This window comes from Dipodomys merriami, unplaced genomic scaffold (assembly GCF_024711535.1).
Source record: "Dipodomys merriami isolate MVZ:Mamm:240054 unplaced genomic scaffold, mDipMer1.0.p SCAF_1, whole genome shotgun sequence".
NCBI classification, from domain to species: Eukaryota; Metazoa; Chordata; class Mammalia; order Rodentia; family Heteromyidae; genus Dipodomys; species Dipodomys merriami.
This window is the reverse complement of record NW_027202270.1, coordinates 134,489,715-134,502,429: the sequence shown is the minus strand read 5'-3', so window position 1 is coordinate 134,502,429 and position 12,715 is coordinate 134,489,715.

Sequence of the window (12,715 nt, the reverse complement as noted above, 5' to 3'; positions counted from 1 at the left end):
TGAAATGTCTTTTCTTTTAAAAAATAACATCCCTGCATGAATTTGATCACTTTCCCAAATTAGTATAATTGATGCACCCTGAAGCCTTAATGATTCAGAAAGTGCATACTCAGGGGATATTTAAATGGCTATCTTGTAGGGAGATAAAATATGAGCCCATTCAATGCAGACACATTCCTCAAGTTTGGTTACCCCCAGAGCTTAGGGGAAGGCTGGACAATATGTCAGAAGGCTGCTCTTGAATAACACAGACCACACATGGTGGCCGACAAGCGTGGCCTCTTCCTCTTCAGTATCTTCAGCAAAAGACGACAATTGTTACAGTGGAATTGTTATACGAGACGGAGAAGCCACATTATGAGAGGTCGGATTTTGGAGTCTTTATTCAAAGGTCGGTGACTGCACGGTGGACTCCTGTTTTAAAGACCCACAGCCAGCAAAATCACTTAACACTGATAGGAAACTGAGCCATGAAGGTTGGAGAGGAAAGAAAGAACAAAAACAATACCAACAAACCAATTCAGCTCCAATGGAGAGCTGAAGTGAGATGCCATGGTGACCGGAAAATAGACGGGACAGGAACATGGAGACATGTGGCATGGTATAATGGCACTTGAGCTAGTCCAGGCCTAAATAGGATCAGGTCAGGGGGCAGCGTCTGGACTGACAGGTTTAGTAATCTATCATCTAAGTCCCCACCCCTGTCTCCAGGGATTCAGACATGCCTATCACCTTTCGGGGAGAGGGGGTTCACCTTTCCCCACCATGAAGACAAGATGCCAGACCCTATGATCCACCATGTGGCCAACATGGTGCCCGCCAGACCAATCTCCCCACTTCAGAATGATTCCACCCAATGCTTTAGAAACTGAGATGTAGCAGGCACCAGTGGCGCACGCCTATAATCCTAGCTACTCAGGAGGCTGAGATCTGAGGATTGCAGTTCAAAGCCAGACTGGACAAGAAAGTCCATGAGACTCTTACCTCCAATAAACCACCAGAAAACTGGAAGAGGCATTGTGGCTCAAGTGGTAGAGTGCTGACCTTGAGCTGAAGAGTGGGGACAGCGCCCAGGCCCAGAGTTCAAGACCCACATCCAACAAAACAAAAACAAAAATGCAAAAAAACAAAAAACAAAAAAACTGAGATGAAATTCCATTTTCTAACCTGAAATACTAGGTTGGTTGATGATAATAACTTCTACCTTTAGTATTATATATTGATGTTGAATCCAAATGATTTGCATTTCTTTTATAGCTAGAGAAGTAGAGCATTTCTTCATGTGTCTTCTGGCCATTCTTATTTCTTCTTCAGAGAAATCTCTCTTTTAAGTCTTTAGCCCACTTATTAATGGGATGGTTGTTTCTTTGAGGATTTGATTTTGGGTGACTTAATTTCTTGAGTTCTAAGTATATTTTAGATATGAGGCCCTTGTCTGTTGTATGGCTAGTGAAGATCTTCTCCCAGTCTGTGGGTTTTCTGTTAATCTTGCTAGCTATGTCCTTTGCCATGCAGAAGCTCTGCATTTTCATGCAATCTCATTTGTCCAACCCTTCTTTGATTTGTTGTGTTTCTGGGTCTTTATTATGAAAATTTAGATGCCAAGGAGCCCTAGAGTTTCTCCTATTCCTTCCTGTAATATTTTCAGGGTCTCTGCTTTTACTTCAAGGTCTTTGATCCATGTGGAGTTGATTCTGGTGCAGGGTGATATATAAGGATCTAATTTTAGTTTTCTACAGGTGATTAATCAGTTTTTCCAGCATCATTTACTGAAGAGACTATCTTTCTTCCAGTCTATTTTTTGGCCCCCTTATCAAAGATTAGATGGCTATACATCTGTGGGTTCATTTCTGGATCTTCGATTCTATTCCATTGGTCTTCAGGTCTATTCTTGTGCCAGTACCAAGCTGTTTTGATTACTATAGCTTTGTAGTAGAGCTTGAAAGTCTGGTATTGTTATTCCTCCAGCACTGTTCTTTCAGAAGCAGGGTATTTTTTTAAGCTGAAGAGGATTTTATTGGTTTGCTTCTATCTGGCAGCCCTTAACCATGCCCCTCCCACTTTTGTTCTCAAGTGATGGAGCCTATTTGTTCTCTTCCTGTAGTCTATGGATTAGGAACTCACAGAAGGATTAGGACGATTTTAGAACCTCACAGGGTTAAGGACAAGCCCATGCTGTTTTCCCACTCTGTGTTTATTGTTCCTTCTCTGTGTTGCTTCTGACCCCAACTGGCCTTGATCCTTGCTTAGACTTTGGTTGAATCCCCACCCCCAAGCCTTCTTGTCCTATAGCAGCTGCATGGCTTCTTACCTGTAGTTCCTCAACCCCTGGCAAGCATTAGGCACATCGTGTTGGATGTTTCTCAATGTTGTCAGCTTCTGCTTATTGCATGCTTCCTTTTGGTGCCAGCTTCTTTAAGTCCATTACTTAATTCAATTTTTAAAACAAAACCAGGAAGTCAAAGTAACATCATTATCTTTATGGGAGAAAGCTGGGGTCTAGAAATTCAGAGATGTTAACCAATGTACACAAGGCCATAGAACTGATAAATGGCAGAGCTGAGGTTCAAGATCTGACTTCAGAGTCTAGATATTGCCCATTCAGCACGCTGCCCTTCTGGACTGTAAAAAAAAAAAAGTGAGTTCTTGAGGATGAAAGGACAAGGCAATTGCTCCATCCTGTTTCCCCCACCTCTGCCCTAGCGCTCTCTCTCTTCAATGTGGTCCTCAGACACATGGGGCTCATGGGAAAGGAAGGAAAGACAGCAGCCTTCTCTGGGTGTAAGAAATTCAGCATGGGGCCTGATAATTAACTAAATAGGATCCCTTGCAACGAGACCATCTCACTTGCTTTTATTACCACATTAAAATGTGAATCTTAAGCAAAACAAGAATATAAATCTTACTGGAAGATGATGGGGTTTAAAAGAACATACACTAATTCAGTTCTCAATAACAGAGATGCCTTTATTGACAACCCGGAGCTTTTTAAAAATTTTCATGCTAGGGGGTAGAGGTAGGGTATGACTACCTAGCTTTGGTTTAGTGACTTAGTAACTGAATGGAATATTTGTTGGTGCCCCAGCTGGATTATTGTGGGGGAGAAGTGGGAATTTAATTAGGTTCTCATATCCAAGAGCAACTGTAGGTAGTTCATGCCCAGTGTTTTTTCTTTGGGGGTACTTCTGGAATTCAGGACACTAAGTTTCGGGGACATTCTATTGTGAACTGTAGAACATTTTACAGCCCTTCCTTCTCCCCAAAATATTTCATATAGTTTCCCAAAGTTCCTCTGGACAGTGCTCCCCTGGCCACCACAGAGCACCAGGTGGGAGTAACCAAACCCAGGGCCCAAATTCTCCCAGTCCCAGCTGTTGTCTCTGGGTACACAGGAGATATCATCTGCTTTTAGCTTCTCTCTAGGTCTTCTGACTTTTGCAGAACAAAGGAACAAATAGAAGACCTTAGGGTTGTCAAAGCAAATTCAGGTTTGTGGTATGAAGGGTTGAACTCAGGGCCTCATGCTTGCTAGGCAGGTGCTCTACCGCTTGAGTCATGCCTCCAGCCTGTTTTGCTTGAGTTATGTTTGAAATCGAATTTCAGATTTTGCTCAAGTTGGCTTTGAACCAGACCCTACCAATCTTCCCTTTCCGGGTAGCTGGGATTATAGGTGAGAGCTACTTTGTGTGGCCAATGAGGTAAAGTATTTTTTAATCTCTTACAGTGAATATATATCATTAATAATGAGTTGGAAGATGTTATAACTAGTTCAAAGGAGGGGTCAAATACAGATGTATCTATAGGTCCTCGAGGATGTTGACATGTATACAAATAGATATGGAAAGTGGGTGGAGAGTGCAGGGTATGTCAACGTGGTGGTAGTGTGGACAGGCAATACCTGATTTTTTTGAGCAAGGAATGAAGGAAGTGAGGGAGGTACCTGAGTCTGAGGTTGAGGGACAATAGAGCAGGGCAAGATGGGGTCATCGTTTGTTGAATGACAGAGACAGAGGAAAGGCAAAAGGCTTAAAAGGAGAGGGGTGGAAGTGGAACCAGAGAGTTAAGAGAGATGGATCCTTAGAGTTTTATAGGCTTTTAATGAATCAGGGGAAATAGTAGTTTCCTATGGCTACTGTAACAAACTACTATAACCTTAGTGCCTTGAAACAAAATGGATTACCCTACAATTCTAGGAGACAAAGTCCCACATGCATTACCAGGCTGAAATCAGGGTAAGCGCAGGGGTCAATCCTCAGAGCTCCAAGGGAAAATCTGCAGCACCTGGTAGCTTGGGGCATCACTCCATCTCTGCCTCTGTGGCTACACTGCCTTCTCTTCTGTATGGTGGTTAAGTCTCCTCTGTTACAGCTATGTGTGATTGTGTTTGGGGTTACCCAGATGACCCAGGATGACCTTTACATCTCAAGATCCTTAACTTAATCACCTTGACAAAGATTGCCCTCTTTATAGTCCTAGAAGGCAAACAAGCTTATAGGATTAGGACGTGGATATCAGTCTACCACAGGGACCATTTTAGGGTTTTGAGCAAACCTGATCTAGAGTAATGTTTAGAAGGATAAAGAGTTCCCATTGGTGGAGAGAAAAAGTAAAGACACAAGAGAAATAGCATGGCAGAAAGGCTTTTCTGATGATCTACTAGAGAAATGCTATTGTCTGGGGTTCAGGTGGCAGAGTGGAGATGATAAAGTGCTATAATAACTAAATAAATAACTGAATAACTAAAGTTACTCAATATGTTATTAAATATGTTATTAAAATTAAGTCACTTTCCACTGGGAAAGCTAGGGCTGCTGGTAGAGAAGGTTCAAAGAAGACTGGCTGAGAGTGTGACTCAGCAGTAGAGCATCTGTCTAGCAAGAGCAAGGCTCTGAGTTCAAACACCAGGGCAGCCACAAAAATATTAATAAAGAAGGATGCTAGTTTGGATGAGATTGAAGTGCCTGCTAGATTGTTTGAAACTAATACCTAATGTGTTAGTATTAGTATAGGGGACACTGGGGAAACGATTAAGTTATAAAGTATTTAACTTTACTAATAAAGTTCATCACCACAGAAAAGAGGCCATAGGGATCTGTCAGGCCCCAACTTCTGCCAGATGAAGTTACAGCAAGTGACAACATTGTGGAAGTAGTGAGCAAGCTGTCATCAGACAATCTGCTGACACATTGCACTTTGACCTCTCAGCTTCCAAAAACGTAAGAAATAAATTTCTATTATAATCCCACCCCTTGGGAGGCTGATGCAGGAGGAGGGTAAGTTTGGGCTTTGTGAGATCTTACCTTAGAAAATCATTACTCAATCTCAGGTATTTTGTTATAGCAACAGGAATGGACTAAGACAGACATCTCAGCAGAGATGTCACATAGACAGCTTCATGACTTGAGAGTTCCAGAGAAAGGTGTGGGTTGGAGATGAATCTGTGCCATTTAAAGCTAAGACATACATAGAAGTGCAGTCAAAGGAGAGAACAAACCCAAGGCCAAATAGCAGGCTGTTCCAAAATTAAAGAGTTTGCAGAGAACGAAATGAAAGAACTCATGGAGACAGAAAAGAGATCAGGAAAGCCCAGGTTCCTGGAAGCTCAGTAAAGAGAATCTGAAGGAGGATGAAGGGCTCAGCTATATTAAGTGATGCTGATAAGGAAGGGAGGTGAGGGCCTTAGCCTGACTTTGGATTTAACCAAATGGAGATTCTCGGTGCTTTTTGACGAGAAGTTGGATGCCTGAAGACCCAGGTGTACCTCCATCTCTTCCAAGGGGTTTTGTGTTACAACTTAGAGCCAAGAAATGGAATGACAGGTGACAGGAGAAAAAGGAGCCAGAGAAAAGAGTTTGGATTTTTGTCTTTTGACTTTTAAGGATTATTTTTAGATGAGCTAAATAACTTCGTGATTGTCTACTCATGGGAATGACTCAGTAGAGAGAAAATTGATGATGTAGGAGAGAGGAAGATAAATTACTGGAAAGGGTGCCCTTGAGAAGACAACAGAGAATGGATATTCATCGACACTAATGTACGCAGAGGCAGAGGATGTGGTACAGTCGCCGGTGGGTGGTCGATGTGGTAGGAAGGCACTGTAGAAAATGTCTGATTGCTTCGTGTTTCCCACAGAATTAGAAACTAGATCATCCTTAGAACAAGGGTGGGGGAGGAGCATTGGGAGACTGAGGAGCGTAAGAGGTAGATTGTCTTACTCCAAGTGGGTGTGCTTTACAAGTGGGCATGTCTGTTCCTGGATTTGGTGTTTTTAAAAAAATGCCTAATATGCCACCAAATGCTCCAAACACAACTTTACTGGGGACGATGAAACACGACACCTTGGAAGGCATGGTTTTAGTCTGCTAGGGTTGTCAATATTTCCTTTTTCTCTTTCTTTCTTTCTTTCTTTCATACCCAAGGCCTTTCATTTGTTAAGCAGGTGCTCTATTCCTTGAGCTATGCCCTTAGCATACTCACCCAAAAGTAAGAGCTGTGGTCTTTTAAGCAGAGGAGGCTCAAATGCTCTCTGATTGAGCCTCTCTGGGCTTCTTGAGAGAAAAGACCATGAGCTGAAAAGGGCCAAGTAAACAGCTAAAGGGCTCAAGCTATTTAGGGACCAGGACAAGTAGTCAGTGCAACAGTCTCCCCTGTAGAAGGGTATAAGAGAACTGGCAGGGGACAATGGTAATGGCAGTGAATTACACAACACCCCCAAAGCTGAGCCTTCTGATCAGAAAGCCCCAGAGGGAATCAGTCCTCCCAGTAGACTCCATTTTGCAACTTGTTTTCTAGAGACCAGGAGGCATAATCTGCCACAGGCAGATGCTCTAACAATTGGCCAAGCTTCATTAAACTCAGGGCCAGGCCTATGTGGGAGTTTGTCTTATCCTCTCCAGCCCCAAGAAGACACAGGAGAGACTGAAGACTCTGGATTAAGCACTTCCAGCTGCTGACACGCTGCTGACAGTGGCAGATAAGAAGGGATGAGTGGCATGTGCTGAATAAGAACTCTAGTATTGCTTGACACAACTGCATTAGGATGGCTGGTGTTCAGTGAATGATGTATTCAGACCCACGAGCCCTGTTTGGGAAGCCTGCTCCATTTTTTGCACACACATATGAGGGGCCAAGGGAACAGTAAAGCAAATGTATGATGGCTCATATTTGCCTGGTCCTCACATGGCCACACCTGGTCTGGGCATCTGAAATGGCCCTGCACACACACGGACCCTAATGGATACCTTGCTTTGGTGCTGTAAAAGTAAAGGGCTTGTGACTTAGGGATCCAAGCAGCTCTCTGACCATCCAAAGGGCAGTCCATGCGTCATTATTCCTCTGCCTCCCAACTAAGAAAAATCTAGATTTCTTTATGAGCCTCTAAAATGGCAGATAGGCCAAGTGCTGATAGCCCACTCCCATAATCCTAGCTATTCAGGAAGTTGAGATATGAGGATTGCAGTTTGAAGCTACCCTGGGCAAAAAAGTCCATGAGACTCTTATTTCCAATTAGCCATTCAAAAAGCCAGAAGTAGAACTGGCCCAAGTGGTAGAGCATCAATCTTGAGCAAAATGCTAAGGGACAGAACCCAGACCCTGAGTGGAAGCCCCAGTACCAGCACAGAGAAAATAACTAGATAAATGGATAGATGATAGATAGATACATAGATACATAGATAGATAAAATGGTGGCTAGGCCCAAGACCTGCATTAGTTTGATAGGGAGTTCACCATTAATGGAAGTAAGGAAGTAGCTCTTCGACCTTGTCCAGATCATGTGATTTCTCTGAGCAGTAGGTTCTGATGTGAAAAATACAAGAATCAGATCAGATTAAATCAATGTCTTTTTGTTACTATTCTAGTACAGAACCCTTTTTACTGAGTAAATTTCAACAGTCATACACTTTTGCTTTTTTTTCGTTATTCCTAAGTTTTTAGGGTGAAATTAGTCCTATGAGAACTTTTTATTGTTATAAAAACAGCTCATTAATCGAAAAAAACTTAATGAATTTTGCTGTATCATGTCCATGCATCACGTAATAATGGATCATCCTAGTTTTGGATCACAGACCTTTCCTGCAGAGTCATACGATTCTTTCATGTTCTAGGGCCTTTTGGTCAAGTCAACAAGCAGCAGTAGACAATAGGTAAAGAACGGACATGACTGAGACTGTGTTCCCATAAAAACTTGTTCCCACAAACAGGTGGTTGTAGTGAGCTTATTGCTAGAAATATTCATCAGTGTGTCCCCCACCCCTAAAGCCAGCACTAGTGAGACACTGAGGTTTATCTAGGCTAGAGAGAGGCTGAGGCAGAGGGACTGGCCTATTCCATGTTCCAGCCTCACTCCACCAACAATCCTCCCATCCCAGACTCAGAACACATAAGCTTCTGTGGTGAACAGTTTCTATTTGAGACAAATAGCTCTATGCTCAGAAAGGGAAAAGAACAGGAGAGACTAGAACCCCAAAGTACTGTTGATCCAACTGATAAGCCAATTGGCAGCCACTTACCCTGTCCCAGAGCCCATGACAAACCCAGAACTGGATTCTAGAATCTTCAGGGTCCTGTCACTTTGTGTACTTGTTTAATTCCCTCCCCCTACAAGATAGGACCTCTCTATGTCACCCAGGCTAGCTCAAACTCATGATCCTTCTGCCTCTACCTGCTGGGGTTACAAGTGTGCTCTACCACACCCACATCACCTTCATTTACAATAGCACATCTCAACAATGATCACAGAATGTTCCTCTCTGATCATTTATTGTACCAATGTATTGTTTGTGAAGATCTCTTCTGAAGTTGTTTGCTTTGTGAGGAGAGATCCTAATAAAGTCCTCAGGTGTATAATGGTTGGACTATTTTCCAATCTTCTTCTTTCAGAGTCCTGTTCTTCCCTACCTCTAGTTAACATGTCCTCTGTGCCAAGATCTCATGGGGTCCAAAGCACCCTCTTTTCTTGCCTCACATCTCTTCCATCATCATATCTAGAATACATTGATCAGGTAAGTTACCTGCTGACAAACTGATTCTAGGTATACACATGACTACCCATAGACTGCCCTGTCATATCCTTACAACAACCAGTAGTGGGAAGGATTAAGCTTATTTCACAGATGTGTTTTAGTTCTAAAGGAATTTGTCCTTTAGGAAAGACTTGAATTCTAGACCAAAGGAAAGACTTGAATTCTAGTCTTAGTTCTATGAAGACTGGTTTGTATGAAGCAAATTAACTTCGTTGGGCATCAATTTTTCTCAAAAAAAAAAAGCCCTTTAAAATTGGCAGAAAGGTTCAAGCAAGTGGTTATTGGAATCCTGCTCGTAATTTGTGAAATCAATGACCATGACCTAGAGTATTGTGAGAGGGCAGAAACTGTCCAGAGGCTGGCGTTGCTTTCCTCACTCCCAAGTACACAAATTTCCAAATTGCCTTGTAGTTTAAACAATCAACAGATTCTTTGCTGTCCTCAAGTTACCAAGAGGTTCATTTCTAGTCCCAAAAGAGCTGGAAACGGCCAATAGATTTGGTGGGATGTAGGACAATATAGTTATAGAATCACACAGGTCAGCAGTAATTCATTTTGGCTTTGAAATTTTTCCTTCGATTAGGACTACATGGATCATTACCTGGCAAAGGAATTTCTCCTAATATTGATCTATGAACATAAAGAATTATGTGCCAGGATGAAAAGATATAAAAAAATAAAGTCAATTCGCTTATTGACCATCAAACTAAGGGCTGAATGTTCACAAAAATATACCTACAAAAGCTACCATCAAAATGGAATGAACTGAAAAAATAGAAGCTTAATTAATTTCTCCTGAGCCAATGGTTTCCAAGCAAATGTTCTCTGGTTTTGTGCCTACAAGGCTTTCTAGAAATTGCTTAATGTTGAGAATTGATCTCTGTTTCTCAGTTGGGGAGGGCGGCTCACCGAGAGCACTGAACACTATCCACCATGGTATCCTGATCCGATCCCACATCCTTCTGCATACCAGTGCTCCTTGAATGAAATTCCAGGAAATTAAGATCCTGTAACCTCATGTCATTCATAAGAAATGAAAACAGAGCTAACATTGGATCTCCTGAAGAGCAGCACTTTGCTTCTCCAAGTCACCTATTATCTTCTTTTTCTGCCACTTAGAGGGATGGATGCACAAGTAGACAGGGATCTGAAGGTGCTGGTGTGTGTGCAGGAGGATGAGTGTGTGTATGTATGAATGTGTACATGTGTATGTGTGTGCACAGTAAAGACCCCAAGTTTTCCTTTGTTTCTGCTCCAGGCAGCAATGCGTAACCACAGCCCTTTCCTGTAACATAGCAGTCTGCTTCCATGAAAGTGTAACATCGCCATCTGGCCTGTGGTAGCTCACTGCAGTCTCTCATTTGCTTTGCATTGTAGGTTCACCATACAGGTAATGAGTCTAATTTGGGAAAACTCTAGAGGTTACAGCAAAGCAGTTGGTCCACAAGGAAAGATATGGATAAAATTATGAGAGGTTCTGGCTTCTTGTCTCATTGTTCATGCTCCAGGGTAAAGATACACTGAAGTTTTTTGGGACCAATGGAGCTTGGATCAATGGAGCTTTGACCATGGCTCCATTGGAACCATGGAGCTTGGGGGCTTGGAAAGTCTTGGTAAGACTGATTTTTTTTTCTAATAAATGGACAACTATTCTTAGCAAATGAAAGCTTAGCAAAGGAAAAGTAAAACCTTAGTTTAAAACCACCAGAGCCTTTAAAAAGTTGGCCAGGTGCTGGTGGCTCATGCTTATAATCCTAGCTACTCAAGCCGCTGAGATCAGTTAGAAGCCAGCCTGGGCAGAAAAGTCCCATTTGAGACTCTTATCTCCAGTGAACCACTCAAAAATCAGAAGTGGTGCTGTGGCTCAAGTGGTAGAGCACTAGCCTTGAGCACAAAGAAGCTCAGGGAGAGTGCCCAGGCCCTGAGTTAGAGACCCGCAACCAACAAGAAAAAAAAGTCAGCTCCTCTTCTGCCCTATTCCTTTTCATCTACTATATAACCTGCTCCTCCTCTCCTGCCTTGGGACCTTTGCATATTCTGTTTCTTTAAACTGGCTCTCTCTTCTCCCAGCTCTTTATTAGTAAATTCATTTTTATCTTTCAAGTCTCAATATATCTCTTAAGAAATATTTTTGACCTTCAAATCTAAATTAGATACCCGTTATTCTGTCTCAGTCTCTTACTCTCTTCCAACACCCTTATAATAAGCGTTGCTATATATTTATTTGTTGCCTTTTGGTGCAATGCTTTCCCTGGAAGAATTTATGAGGATAAGGATGAAGGCATGGTTCATGTGATAGAGTGCCTGCCTGGACATATTATGAAGATAACTGGCCAATTTATTGATGATTTCCAAACCAAGTTTACTTCCGAACTGAATCGTGTCTCCCAAGCCTCAATCTGAGTTATGCTTTATGTTTCCCCTTCAGGAAGGCAGCATCCAGATGCTTTTCTGAATCACAGGAGTGCCCAGCTTTGTAGAAAAGGGTCAGCTCACTGTATTGGTTTCCTATGTTGCCGTAACAAATTATTACAAATTTAGTAGCCTAAATAACACAAACTCAGTTTACTATAGTTCTGAAAATTAGAAGTTTGAAGTTGAAATGGGTCTCTCCAGGTGTTGGCTGTGTGTTCCTTTTTGAAAGCTTTAGGAGCACTAGTCATGGTAACACCCATCTGTAATCACAGATAAAGAGGCTAAGGAAGAAGGATCACAAAATTTGAGGCCTGCTTGGGCCATTTAGGAAGACTGTCTCAAAATAAAAGAAAATGAAAATGGCTGGAGGTGTAGCCCAGTGGCACATACTACTTGTTTAGTGTTTGTGAAGTTCAGCTTTTAGTACTGAAAAAGAAAGGAAGGAAAGGAAGAAAGAAGGAAGGGATTGAGGGAGAGAAACTGTGGCGGGCCTGAGTAGCTAGGATTATAGGCCAGCACCTGGCCAACTTTTTAAAGGCTTTGGTGGTTTTAAACTATTCCTCTCTTGGTCCTCCTTTGTTCTCCTTTTCATTTACTGATCCTTGTGATTATGTCAGGCTTACCCAGCTAATCTAGCATAACATCCCCATCTCAAGATGCTTCAGTTAGTCACATCTACAAAGTGCCCTTTGCCATGAAAAGTCAAATATTCTCGACTTCCTGTAATTAGGGGTTTTGGACACCTTGGAATGAAGCTATTATTCCCGGACAAGGTGAAGAGGTCTTAGTTTTACCTCTGTCAGTTCCCCTTGAGGATCCAGGGAATATAACAAGAAAGAAGCAAGGATTAGAACCCTAATTCATAAACAAAGAAGCAAACAGCAGAATCCTCTTGCTAGTGAGTCCCATGCTTCAGCATATCAGCTATGACAGTAGATAAAAGCCAGCTGTTAAAACATTTCAGGTCCTGAGGAACGCATTAAATAACAGGCTGCAGTGATGTGAAGTTTCTGATATTTGTTATTAAGAAATTTGGGATATTCAGTGGTAAATTTCAAAGCTATTTGTGTCAGGAATTATTTCAGCTACAAATAACAGAATAACCACATAACAATGGCTTCAACAACAATGGCATGTAATTATTTCCTGCAGCAAAGAGCTCAGAGGCACATGTTTCCAGCATGGGCCAGCACTGCAGGAGAAAGACCCAGGCTCTCTCTACTGCTTTTTCTCAGTAGGTCAGTAATCTTTTCCTTCATGGTGGAAGATGGCTGCCA